Genomic DNA, 13,468 nt, shown 5'->3' on the forward strand with positions numbered 1-13,468 from the left:
GTTTCCAAGGAGTGCCTGGCGGATTTGAACTGCCGACCCTTTGGTTAGCAGCCGTAGCACTTAACCATCACGCCACCAGGGTTTCCCTATGTCAATACAGGTGTTATATAAAAACGAACAAAACCAAAAACTACTATAATATTAATTGTTCTCTGGATAGACTTGAATTCTCCACACCATTTGAACTTTGCGGTAATGAACACTAGATAAAAAGTTCTGATGTTGGTCTGACTTTTGCATATAACTAGATGACATACTGACTCCTACCTTTCGTGTTTCTTTTAGCAATCCCTATATTTCTTCTATTTATATATTTATACCAGCACCAAATTACTATTGCTATTTTATAATCTGTCACCAAAACCAAACCTATTCCTGTCAAGTCAATTCTGACTCTTAGCAACCCTAAAGAACAGAGTAGAACTACTCCCATAGGGTTTCTGAGGAGTGGCTGGTGGATTCAAACTGCCAACCTTTTGTTTAGCAGCCAAACACTTAACCACTGTGCCACCAGGTCTCCAGTAGATGAACAGTGAATACCATTCGATTAAGTACAGCTGTATGACCATCAAGGAGGCCTGGGTGCAAGTGCTTAAGCAATCAGCTGCTAACTGAAAGATCAGTGGTTCGAACTCACCAGCTTCTCCAGGGGGGAAAGATGTGGCAGTCTGCTTCCTTAAAAATTACAGCCTCGGAAAGCCTGTGAGGTAGTTCTACTCTCTCTAATAAGGTCACTATGAATCGGAGTTGACTCTACAGCACCAGGTTCAACAGGTGTGATCGTTACATCGTACACCGCCATATTCTCATAATCTAGCCTTCTTCACCCTAAATTCATGAGTTTTTCTTTTTACGGAAGATGGGGACTGAGAGTTGGTGTGTTGTCTATTTTCATTTTGTCCACAGACCTAATCCTGCATTTACCTTTACCATTGGATACTTTTGTTGGATTTGTTTTCCAGAAAATGGAAAACATTTATTTGCAATAATTTAATAATTTAAAAAGTTGTTCCATGTAACATCTCCCAGTAAGGTTGTAAGTAAATATTAATTAATACATTTATCCAACAAATAATTATTTAAGTACTTAGTGAATAGTGTGGGCTTTGGCAACTGTCTTCAAACACGAGAAGAGCAAGCCACCAAGGAAAGTAAAGGAATCCAACAATTGAGAAAGCATCACAGAAATAGTTCTAAAATCCCAAAGTGACTAAAAATAATTAGGTCAAGGCCTGGAAATCTACATTCAAAAAATCAGCCTTTGAAAACCTTATGGAGCACAGCTCTACTCTGACACACATGGGGTCACCATAAATCGGAGTCAACATGAGGACAACGAGAGTTTTTGTTTTGTTTTCTTGGAGCATCGCCACAGGAAGCCCTTCACTAAAAGATGAGCCCCTGAGCCTTACCACTAGAGGGAGGTAGGATATCTAAGGCATCTATTTTTAGATAAAAGCCTCTAAAAACATTTCTGACTGGTTCTAAGTAAAGGAGTTCACACGTGCAGTCAAAAGAGGGGGCTGTTAGAGCTGCAAACCAAAGCTCCTTCCAGGGAGAGAGATTGTCACTGAGTTGTGCAAAGAGCTTACTTTCATCCTTTTTCATTGCCTTGTACTTTATAGCCTTTTGTTTAGTATGTGCACAGCTTCAAGGGCACGGGGGCCCTAGGTTGCTTCCCAAACACAGAGCAGAAAGCTGACCTGACATGGGGAGAAATGAGAAGTGATTACCTAGCAGTTCAATTTTATTTGTTTCCAGACTGGAATGACAAGCTTAGCAATTGTAGTGGAGAAAAATGAGTAATTTAAATTTTATTCCATTCTTTTTATTTAATAGCCACTTTTAATTTTTTTTTTGAGAATAACCAGAGAAATTTCTTCATGTTTACTTCCATTTATTTTGTAAAATGATTTCACTTCATTTCCCTTTACAAATCTTCTCTTCCTATCTTTTCCTTCCCTTTTTTTCTCGTTAGTATCCTCAAAGCATACCATCCCTAGACATGGGTGTGGAGATGAGAAAATTTGAGTTAAAAAGGGGCTCAAACCAGACTTAATGGCCTGACTGAGACTAGAGGGACCTCAGAGGTCATGGTCCCTGGACTCTCTGTTAGGCCAACACTGGAACCATTCCCAAAACCAACTCTTCAGACAGGGATTGGAATTGATACTGTTGAGTAGTGAGCTTCTAGCACAAGTAGACCCATGAGACTATGTAGGCAGCTCCTCCCTGGAGGCGAGATGAGAAGGCAGAGGGCGTCAGGAGCTGGCTGAATGGACACGAGGAATACAGGGTGGAGAAAAGAAGTGTGCTGTCTTATTAGGGGGAGAGCAACTAGGAATACATACAAAAAAAAAAAAATACAAGGTGTGTGTAAATTTTTATATGAGAGACTGACTTGATTTGTAAACTTTCACTTAAAGCACAATAAATAAAAGAATAAATTAAAAAGGGGCTCGAGTGGGATAAGAATAAGTACCATTCAACCCATTCCTTCTTGCCTCAAGACCAGAGGCCTCCAGCAATGTCATCTAGAAAATAATTACGACGTAATTCCAGGAGTTAGTGTGGGAAATCTGAGCACCTGCCGACTTGGATTTAGCCTGGCGTCTGCCTCTCTCTTTTCTTGTCACACTGAGCACAGCAAGCAATATTATACAATTATGAAATTATTTCTGTGATATATGTTGCAAATATTTCCTCCCGCAGTGCCATTTTATTTTTAACTTCACTTACGGTAATTTTTTTTCCAGAAAGAACTTTCTAACTTCTGAATTTCAATTATATATTACTGCTCCTAACATTTACTTGCTCTGGTTGGTAACATGGCTAGAAATTATCTTCTTCCCATTACAGTACAGGGCTCAAAATAGATTATTTTGATTAAAAGACATTTTCTATCAGCTCAATGGAGTGTCAAACCACCAATTAGTGGTGGTTGTTGCCTTTATCATAAATAGCCAGCTGCTGTAAAGTTGATTCTGTCTCAGGGCGGCCCTATGCGTGCAGGAGTAGAACAGTTCTCCATACTGTTTTCAACGGCTGATTTTTTGGGAGCAGATCACAAGGCCTTTCTTCCAAGGCACCTCTGGACAGACTCAAACTTCCAACCTTTAGGTTAGTCATACAGCACATTAACTATTTCTACCACCCAGAGACTCCTACATGAATAAGAAATAAGGGATGGATAATTTCCTTGTGAATGGTTTTACTCATTCAGATATAGCCTATCTGAGTCTGAACCTTGGAAACGATCTCCTTTTAAGCCCTCTGTGTTAGGGCTGGACGGTGGGTAAACGATCTTAGTCTTAAATTTAAGGCTGCGAGTGGGGGCAGACCCAACCAAAAGGCTGCTCTGTGTTTGGTTGACACTCGACTGGGGAACACCCAAAGTGAAAGTTGCCTTGTGGGGTTTGTGCTGGTGGTGGCTGCTTGCTTTGTTGTTTGGAACCTCCCTCAGCCTAGGATCAGACAGAGAGCCTGAGCTCTGGGGCCTAGTACCCTAGTTTCCACTTGAACTATGAGGTTGGTGACAGGAATGGCTGTTCTCCTAACTTTGGGTAAGTGCTCTAAGGTTAAGAAAGGTGGACTTTTGTGGCTGACGGACACAGGAGAGGTATCTACTGTCTCCACTTCTGCCACAGTGCTTTACCAGGTTGCTGGAAAGTTTGTGTCTGTATGTTTCTCTTAGAAGTCTGACATTTGTATTAGGGACTGACCATACCCAAAGACAGCTAAATTTCACAGCTCTCAGGCTATAAGGAACTTTGAGTACATTGATCCCAAGGGCCATGGAAGGTGGGCAATTTATCTTTGTCTTCATAGCTCTGAATAGCAGGGTAATAAATACCAGAAATATTTCTTTCATCCTGTGCATCACACACAAAAATACTTTCATATGGGTTAGGGAGAGCTTTCGGGAGTGCCTGTGTTCCTGACCTTTAGATGCACCCTACTTTAACAACCAAGAACTAATCTGTTGTTTCTCAACCCCTCAGGTATTAGGAGTGATGCTAAAACCACACAGCCAAGTTCAGTGGAGAGTACCGAAGGACAACCTGTAAATTTGCCTTGTAACCACTCCACAATCAGTGGAAATGAGTATATATACTGGTATCGACAGATTCCCCACCGGGGTCCAGAATATGTGATAAGTGGCCTAAAAGACGACGTGACCAATGAAATGGCCTCTCTGATCATCCCTACTGGCAGAAAGTCCAGTACCTTGATCCTACCCCATGCTACCCTGAAAGACACAGCCGTGTACTACTGCATGGTGAGAGACACACAGTGGTTCGAGTGGGGCTACACCTGTGCGGTATCTCTCTGGTGGGGGAAGGGAAGCAGTAGCAGCCATCTAAGAGGCTACTGCACAAGATGACAGAAGCTCAACAGAAGAAGACAAGTAAAGGAAAAGAAAGATGAGAGAGTGAGAAAATCAAGGAGGAGGAGATGACGACAGGGATGAAAAGGATGAGGAAGAAGAGCTTTCATTTTTGAAGGGATTAAGAAGCTTCAGAAGAACTAAGATCGCAGTTGTAATCCTGCGATGAAGAGAAAAGGAAATGAGAACGTGTCAAGGCTCTTTGTTTTAATTGAATGTTACTTTCTTCTTGGTTAAAAAAGGGTGAGAGCAACCATTTGGTTCTCCCAAAGGTTTTCTTCATTTGGACCCATGGAAATGCCCAGGCTCTCTTGCATCATTTTAGTACTTCCAACCTCTTCAAAATGGAAATAACTTTCAGAAATGGACTCATTTTTCTTTGAGAAAAATTTAAAAGTTTCTTTGCTACACACGCATACTGTTGGAATACAGATGATTTTTTGGGAGGAAGTAAAAAAAAGGGGCAGATATGTGGATATTAATTTCATTTTTAAAATTTATGCTGAAATATTTTTATCATCACACAAAAAATATACACAAATTCTTTCTCCTTGACTCTCCCATGTAACTTTCTCCTCTGCTCCTAGGATAATACATTTTGACAGTTTGGAGTATATCTTGACAATTACATTTGTTTTCATTTATGTGGATACTCATATAAATATCTACTCAACTTTCTTACATAAATTGGGTTGTGCCATGCATATTTTTCTGTAATTATTTTTTCACTTAAAGTGTTTCTTGGCAATGTGCTCATATCAATATATATGAATTGACTTTCATCTTTTCAATACCTGCAGAAAACTTCATAGTTGTAAAATATCTTAGTTAACTCCTCACCTATTAATAATATTTAAATTGTCTACTCCTCTTAGTTATAATAATCAACGTGTCTTTCTATATTAGTTAGATAGGTTTCTTATATATTAACTGGAAATGAAATCACTGAGTCAAAGGATATGCCTATTTTACATTTTTATACGTGTCTTGGTTAACACTAATATCAGTCTTCTTAGAGTTTAGATAACTTGAATGTATTTCTTTGTTATTTTCATTTTCGTTTTCCTAGTTCCTGGTGCAGTTGAACAAATTTCCTATCATGTATTGGCCCTTTGTGATTCTACTTTTATAGCATGCGTACTAATACCATTTGACCAGTTCTTTTAAGATTGTTTGTCTTTTTATATTGTTTATTTGTGAAAAGTATTTCAGTAAAATAAATGTTATTTTTCTTGTTATATATAATGCACATACTTTCCCCTAATACAGTATATCTCTTTTAAATTTGTTTATTCAACTTTTCTTGGTGATTTTTAAATATTTTTATATAGTAAGTTTAAGCCTTCTAAGGAAATCTTTCCCCATCTTAAGTTGATAAATCTAAACTTATACACTTCTTGCAAACATAAAATATTTGTTTAGCCAGCTTGGGTGTAGAGAGTCAGAGCTTTGAAAATATACAGTTATATTGTTGAAACTTTGACCTCTTTTCTTAATTTTTTTGGAACACAATGATACCATTACTACTACCATCCAGGGAGTATTTCCAAGATATAAGGTGAGCCATGTCAATCATAATGATAATAACTACAGTAATTTTGATATTACTTAGCTAGCAAAACTCTTTATTAATGTCTTTAAATGATTACCTTTTATAATTCTCATAGCACCTTGAAAAGTAGGAATTCTTATCAATCCATGTTAAAAATGAGAAGCCCAGTTCTGAAAAAGTTTAAATAGCCTATAATCTCCTTGCAGGTTAGAGCCAATCATTCTCTGTTACTTTTCTGCATTCAGTAACAACAGGAAAACTCCAACATAATTAATACAAATCAGTGAACAGAGGAGCACACAGGAATAGTCCATGGTACCCAATCCAGCTAGTGTTACACACCTTAGAGCAAAATATCAGGAAAGTCGGAAAAATAAGGTCTGAGTTGAGAAAAATCAGTGCCCATTAATCCTATAGGGTAGCGCTGTCTAATAGAAATATGTGAGCCACATATGGAATTTTCAATTTTCTAATAGATGCATTAAAAATTAGAAGCAAGGTAAAATTAACTTTCATTCTATATTTAGCCAAATATCTTTAAAATATTAGTATTTCAACATGTAATCAATAATTAGTAATAGGATAGTTTACAATCTTTTATCATACAAAGTCTTTGCAATTCCGGTGTGTGTTTTACACTTATAGCTCATCTCAGTTTGGATGCTAAATTTTTAATAAAGTGAACTATAGTCCTGTCAAAACAATAAAGTCTTGTTTAATGAAAAAGTATTTTACACTGATTTACTTTTTAAATTTGAATGTAAATTAGGTTACAATTTAGTTCCTCAGACACATTAGCCATATTTTAATTACTCAATAGCCACATAGGGAGAGTAAAGCTATAGGGAGATAACGCTATGCCACCGCTGGCTGAGGAGTGGGAGAGGGCAGACCCTAAACCCACACCCGGAGCCCCCACCCCAAAGCATGTGGAAGCCTAACAGGAGCAAAGTGCTTCTGGGCAGCGCCCCGGAGGAGGAGGGCCTGCAGGAGGGATAGGGATAGCGGCGCAGTCAGTTGCTTCCGCCACGCAGCTGCAAGGAGTAAGTTTTCCAGGTTGGGAAGAAGTGATGTCCCTTTAATAGGGACGATGAACAGCATTTACTCGAAAGATATAAATCTCCCAAGTCTAAAAGAACTTATTTACGAATAAAAGAAGAGCTGAAGACAGAGAACAAATCTGGATTTGGGGACAGTTTTCTTTTAAAGCAGAATAGCCCATTGCCATGGAGTTGATTCCCACTCATAGCTGCCTTATGGGACAGAGTATGCCCCATAGAGTTTCCAAGGAGCGGCTGGTAGAGTCACACTGCTGAGTGACCTTTCGGTTAGCAGCAGCTCTTAACCACTGTGCCACCAGGGCTAAAAAGCCAGATGATATCGAAGGTTGGGAGCCTCCAAAAATTGCTCTTGAAGATGTAGCTGCTCCTTCAGGCGACACCATGAGTGACCATTTGTCTTGGCCAGGCTGAGAAGATGGTACTAAAGGCTGTACTAAGTATTTAACCATGGCCAGCTCAGGAAATAGCTCCAGATGGAGAATCAAGTCAGCTGGAAAGCTGATTCAGTATTAGACACCAAAGCAAAAATAATCTTACTGGTAACTGGGAAGAATTAGAATGAAAGTTGTCATGGATTGAGTTTTGTCCCCCCAAAAGTACATATCAGTTTGGCTAGGCCATAATTCCCAGTATTGTGTGATTGTCCACCATTTTGTCATCTGATGTGATTTTTTCCTATGTGTTGCAAATCCTATCCCTATGATGTTGATGAGATGGGATTAGCACCAGTTATGTTAATGAGGCAGGACTCACTCTACAAAATTGGATTGTGTCTTGAACCAACCTGTTTTGAGATATAAAAGAGAGAAGTAGTAGAGAGACAGGGGACCTCATACCACCAAGAAAGCAGCACCAGGAGTAGAGTGCATCCTGTGGACCTGGGGTTCCTGCTCAGAGACACTCCTAGACTAGGAGAAGATTAATGACACAGATCTTCCTCCAGAGCCGACACATGGAGCAAGCCTTTCCCTGGAGTTGCTGGCCTGAATTCAGACTTTTAGCCTTTTTATTAAAGCCATCCACTTGTATTTCTCTTATAGCAGCACTAGATAACTAAGACAATAGTGTGAAAGGAAATACTAGACAAAAGAAAAAGTCCACTATTTCCATGTATAATATTGCACCTTAGTATTTCATTTTATTAAGATTCTTAGAGTTTGCTGTATAATAGTGTTTTTTTCAAATTAGTGTATATCATTAAGTTGTTTAGTCTGTTTCTCACATTAAAGAATCTACTCTGTGCATATACTTCACAATTGAATTTTTATTTTCATTTGTTGAATTTTGAAATACCCAAGTGTACTGTGATTCCTTAATGAATACTTTACAGGGATTGTATATTTGGTTGCCTTATTGTAGAAATTTCCATTTCTTATAGTCCATATTTTGCTGGAACTGGACATGTGAGTTTTTGAGCCTGTCCTATAATAGTAATTATTTGTGTTTGCCACAAAGCTATTTTCATGGCATTCTTAGTTGTAGTTCTTTAATTGTTTTAGAATTTTCCCACCTTTTTTCTTTCATGCAGCATATATGAACAGTCTATGAAACACAAGAATGTAGAGGTTATACAATTCCCTTCTGTTGTTAGAAAATTGCTCTATGGGTGGTAAAATGAATCTTCCAAAGGTTAATGTTAAATGTTGTTTAATTTAACAAATTAAAATTTTTCCTTATTAAATTAAAAATACATAAACAAATTAAAATAGAAAAGCAAGGTTATATTTGAGTATAAAATATCAGTATTTGGTTCAGGTGGACACTTGAGACTGTGTTGGCATCTCCTGTCTGGAGGGGAGATGGGAGAGCAGAGGGGGTTAGAAACTGACAAAACAGTCATGAAAGGAGAGACTGGAAGGAGGGAGTGGGTTGACTCATTAGGGCGAGAGTAAGTGGGAGTATCTAGTAAGGTATATATAATTTTATATGTTGAGAGACTGACTTGATTTGTAAACTTTCACTTAAAGCACAATAAAAAATATTTTTTAAAAAATGTCAATATTTAAAAACATATATTCATCTGTTTTCTAGGAAGGAATAGCCGGTAGTGCACATTGGATAGGTAATGTTTTGAAATTTTATTTATCCTTCTCCTGAACTTTTAAATATTGACCTTTGTTTTCTTCTAAATATTTACTCTCCTTTTTTTGTTTACAGATTAATTTACAGAATGCAGTAAAGTACGGATAAATTTTAATAACTTGATGCTCTTAAATTTGTTTGGAAAACATTAACTTGCTCACTAGGGAATGCAAACTCTATGAAATAACTGGAAGTGCCTCTTTTTCATTATACCCAAGTTTTTTGTTTTTTCAAAATGAGATACTTATTGTGATTGATGGTAGGTCTATAAGATGTTGTAGTTTTTTTTTTTTCTTTCCACACAAGAATAATTTATAGCTAATTTGAGAGCATTGCCCAGGAGTTTTTTCTCTGTCTGTCTGTCTGTGTCTCTCTATCTCTCTCAAGTTGCCTCTAGACTTGCTTATTGCCCTTGACAATGGGATCCTATCTCTCAGGTGTGTCTCTTTAACAACATGGCTCTGATCAGCGGGTGGTGCAAATATCTGTCTTAGGTAAAAGTGGTTTTAAAGAAAAGGCATAATTTTTTCTCTTTTTTTTGGCCTAAAAGCCAAAATAAACAAAAAACTTCCAGTTACACTGTGTATTCCCCTTATGTAAAAAAAAAAATTGTCCTCGAATTGTTCAGATTGCGCTTCTGTGCTATTTCATTTAACTGGATATTCCATTTACCATTCCTATGGGCTATCTCAACATGCCTGATGGGAAAACACATTGTATTGCAACATAGCATTCAAATAAATATTTTTAATAGAACAAAAAGTTTACTTGACCTAGCCTTCAAAGAGGGACATGTTTTACCAAAACCAAACCAAACCCATTGCCTTTGAGTCGATTTTGACTCATAGTGACCCTATAGAACACAGTAGAGTTGTCCCGTAAGGTTTCCAAGGAGGGCCTCGTGGAGTCAAACTGCCGACTTTTTGGTTAGTTGCTGTAGCACTTAACAACTACACCACCAAGATTTCCGAAATACAAATTCCAGTTTATGTTAGAACCTTGAAATTGTGGAGGTTTTCTTTGTTTCCTAATGCAGAGGAAAGGTTCTGACTTTTAATGTAATAGCTGAGTTGAACATCTTATTTCCTCAGGTAAATAGTAGACAAACTATAACCATCAGTCATCTTAAAGAAATGCTTGCTATGATTGTGCAAACGTGAACCATTTCAGGATATGTGCAGGTGTTTTAAAGCAAGAGGTGGGTTTGGGTTTATCTTTGGCTAATACTGTCTGAGGCACAAGAAAGTAAACAATGTATTTCAGACTCTGAAAATGGTATTGATGTGTGAGATGGTGAGAAATGTATTTCTCCTTTGGGGGAGTTCTGGATACTGTGACCAGCTGCAGTTTGTTGTGGCTATATGTTGTAATGTTAAAAAAAAAAAAAACCCAGTGGTGTCGATTATAATGTTAAGTGTCTGTAATTCACCTGGGTAATGTATTTTTAATGTATTTGTAAAGCACAGTTGGTAAAATATTCTTTATAATATTGATTCTCAAAATTTGAAGACAAAGCCAGGTGGGAATTGGAATATGAACTGTAAATCATAAATTTTTCTTATCTACAAAGATTTATTAATGTAAAAATGAATTTTTCTTCTGTGTATCTCATTAAATTAAAATGATTGTGATTTTTAATATAAAAAAATCAAGAATAGATTTACACACAGAAAGCAACATCCTTTGATGGTTGCCATGGATGGAAATAAGAATCACTACAGAGCGCTGTTGTTGTTTGGTGCCATTGAGTTGGTTTCAACTCATAGCGATCTGATGTACAACACAAGGAAACACTGCCTGGTCCTGTGCCATCTTCACAATCGTTGTTATGCTCGAGCCCACTGTTGCAGCCCCTGTGTCAATCCATCTCCTTGAGGGTCTTCCTCTTTTTCGATGACCTTCTACTTTACTAAGCATGATGTCTTTCTTCAGGGACTGATCCCTCCTGATAACATATTCAAAGTATGTGAGACATAGTCTCACCGTCCTTGCTTCTAAGGAGCCTTCTGGTTGTCTTCCTTTCAAAACAGATTTGTTTGTTCTTCTGGCAGTCCATGGTGTATATTCTATATTCTTCACCAACATCACAATTCAAAGGCATCAATTCTTCTTCCATCTTCCTTATTCATTGTCCAGCTTTCGCATGCATATGAGGCGATTGAAAACATCATGGCTTGGGTCAGGCACACCTTAGTCTTCAAGGTGACATCTTTGCTTTTCAACACTTTAAAGAGGTCTTTTGCAGCAGATTTGCCCAATGCAATGTGTGTTTTGGTTTCTCGACTGCTGCTTCCATGAGTGTGGATTGTGGATCCAAGTAAAATGAAATCCCTGACAACTTCAGTCTTTTCTCAGTGTATCATGATGTTGCTTATTGGTCCAGTTGTGAGGATTTTTGTTTTCTTTATGTTGAGGTGTAATCCATACTGAAAGCTGTGGTCTTCAATCTTCATCAGTGAGTGTGTCAAGTCCTCTTCACTTTCGGCAAGCAGGGTTGTGTCATCTGCATATTGTGGGTTGTTAATGAGTCTTTCTCCAATCCTGATGCCCATTCTCTTTTATACAGTCCAGCTTCTCAGATTATCTGCTCAGCATACAGATTGAATAGGTATGGTGAAAGGATACAACCCTGACACACACCTTCCTGACTTTAAACCACTCAGTATTCCCTTGTTCTGTTTGAATGACTGCCTCTTGATCTACATACAGTTTCCTCATGAGCACAATTAAGTGTTCTGGAATTCCCGTTCTTTGCAATGTTGTCCATAATTTGTTATGATCCACACAGTCAAATGCCTTTGCATAGTCAATAAAACACAGGTAAACATCTTTCTGGTATTCTCTGCTCTCACCCAGGATCCATCTGACAACAGCTATGATATCCTTGGTTCCACCTCCTCTTTTGAAACCAGCTTGAATTTCTGGCAGTTCTCTGTTGATATATTGCTGTCGCTGCTTTTGAATGATTTTCAGCAAAATTTTACTTGTGTGTGATATAAATGGTATTGTTAGATAGTTTCTGTATTCGGTTGGATCACCTTTCTTGGAAGTAGGCATAAATATGGACCTCTTCCAGTCAGTTGGCCAGCTAGCTGTGTTCTGAATTTCTTGTCATAGATGAATAAACACTTCCAGCACTGCATTCATTTGCTGAAACATCTCAACTGATAGTCCATCAATTCCTAGAGCCCTGTTTTTGTCAGTGCCTTCAGTGCAGCTTGGACTTCTTCCTTCAGTACCATCAGTTCTGATAATATTCTACCTCCTGAAGTGGTTGAATGTCTACCAATTCTTTTGCTATGGTGACTCTGTGTATTCCTTCCACCTTTTTTGATGCTTCCTGCATTTTTTTAATATTTTCCCCATAGAATCCTTCAATATTGCCACTGGAGGCTTGAATTTTTTCTTTGGTTTTTTCAGCTTGAGAAATGCTGAGCGTGTTCTTCCCTATACACTACATAGTAGACACATGCTATTTTGGTGAAGGGAAAGTCAACACACAATGTGGGGGAAGTCAGAACAATGTGAGCAAGGTAAATGAAGACACTGAGAGGTACACAAGAATAAAGAACGACTATGACTTCTACAATTCTGCAACAATAGTAATAACAACCAAAAATTGTGAGTGGTTACGTAGGTAGATATGCATGTTATATAGGTGTGGGAGGGTATCTTAGGCTGGGTTCTCTAGAGAAGCAAAACCAGGGCAGTGTATTAGAGAGATCTACATCAAGGAAATAGCCCATGTGGCTGTAGAAGCTGGAAAATGCCAAGTCTGTGGGTCAGGCTGGAGGCCTCTCCTGACTGATGTAGCCGCAGGGACTGGCAAATCTAAGATCAGACGGTCAGGCAGCAGGCTTCTGACTCACAGGTTATGGAGGCTGATGAATTCCAAGATTGGCAGGTAAGATGGCAGGTAAGCTGCTAGCTCAAGTCCCAAGAACCAGAGGTCAGAGGAACAGGAGCCAGCTGCAGGACCAGAGCAAGCAAAAACCCATGAAACCTACCAGAAAGTCTACCTATATTAAATGCAGGCCACATCCCCAAGGAAACTCCCTTTCAACTGATTAGCTACTCATAGCAGATGCCATGGATTGAATTGTGCCCCCACCCCCAAAATATGTGTCAACTTGGTTAGGCTATGATTCCCAGTATTGTGTGGTTGTCCTCCATTTTGTGGTTGTAATTTTATGTTAAGAGGATTAGGGTGGGATTGTAATACCACCCTTACTCAGGTCACCTCCCTGATTCAGTGTAAAGGGAGTTTCCCTGGGGTGTGGCCTGCATTAAGAGATAAAAGGAAAGAGAAGCAAGCAGAGAGTTGGGGACCTCATACCACCAGGAAAGCAGCACCGGGAGGGGGTCCCTGCACCTGAGTAATTCCTC

General features: G+C 38.6%; 1 long non-coding RNA gene, 1 pseudogene and 1 gene segment (V, D, J or C); all 3 read left to right on the top strand.

The window, feature by feature from the left end:
• Window positions 1–13,468, top strand: part of LOC126084627 (T-cell receptor alpha chain C region-like) — a 682,839-nt gene that overhangs the window by 141,798 nt on the left and 527,573 nt on the right.
• The window catches only part of LOC126084645 (uncharacterized), a 178,443-nt gene that overhangs the window by 77,837 nt on the left and 87,138 nt on the right, over window positions 1–13,468 (top strand). The window lies entirely within an intron of this gene.
• LOC126084629 (testis development-related protein-like) lies at window positions 6,867–7,562 on the top strand (annotated as a pseudogene).

The sequence above is a fragment of the Elephas maximus genome, chromosome 10, assembly GCF_024166365.1.
Source record: "Elephas maximus indicus isolate mEleMax1 chromosome 10, mEleMax1 primary haplotype, whole genome shotgun sequence".
Classification (NCBI taxonomy): Eukaryota; Metazoa; Chordata; class Mammalia; order Proboscidea; family Elephantidae; genus Elephas; species Elephas maximus.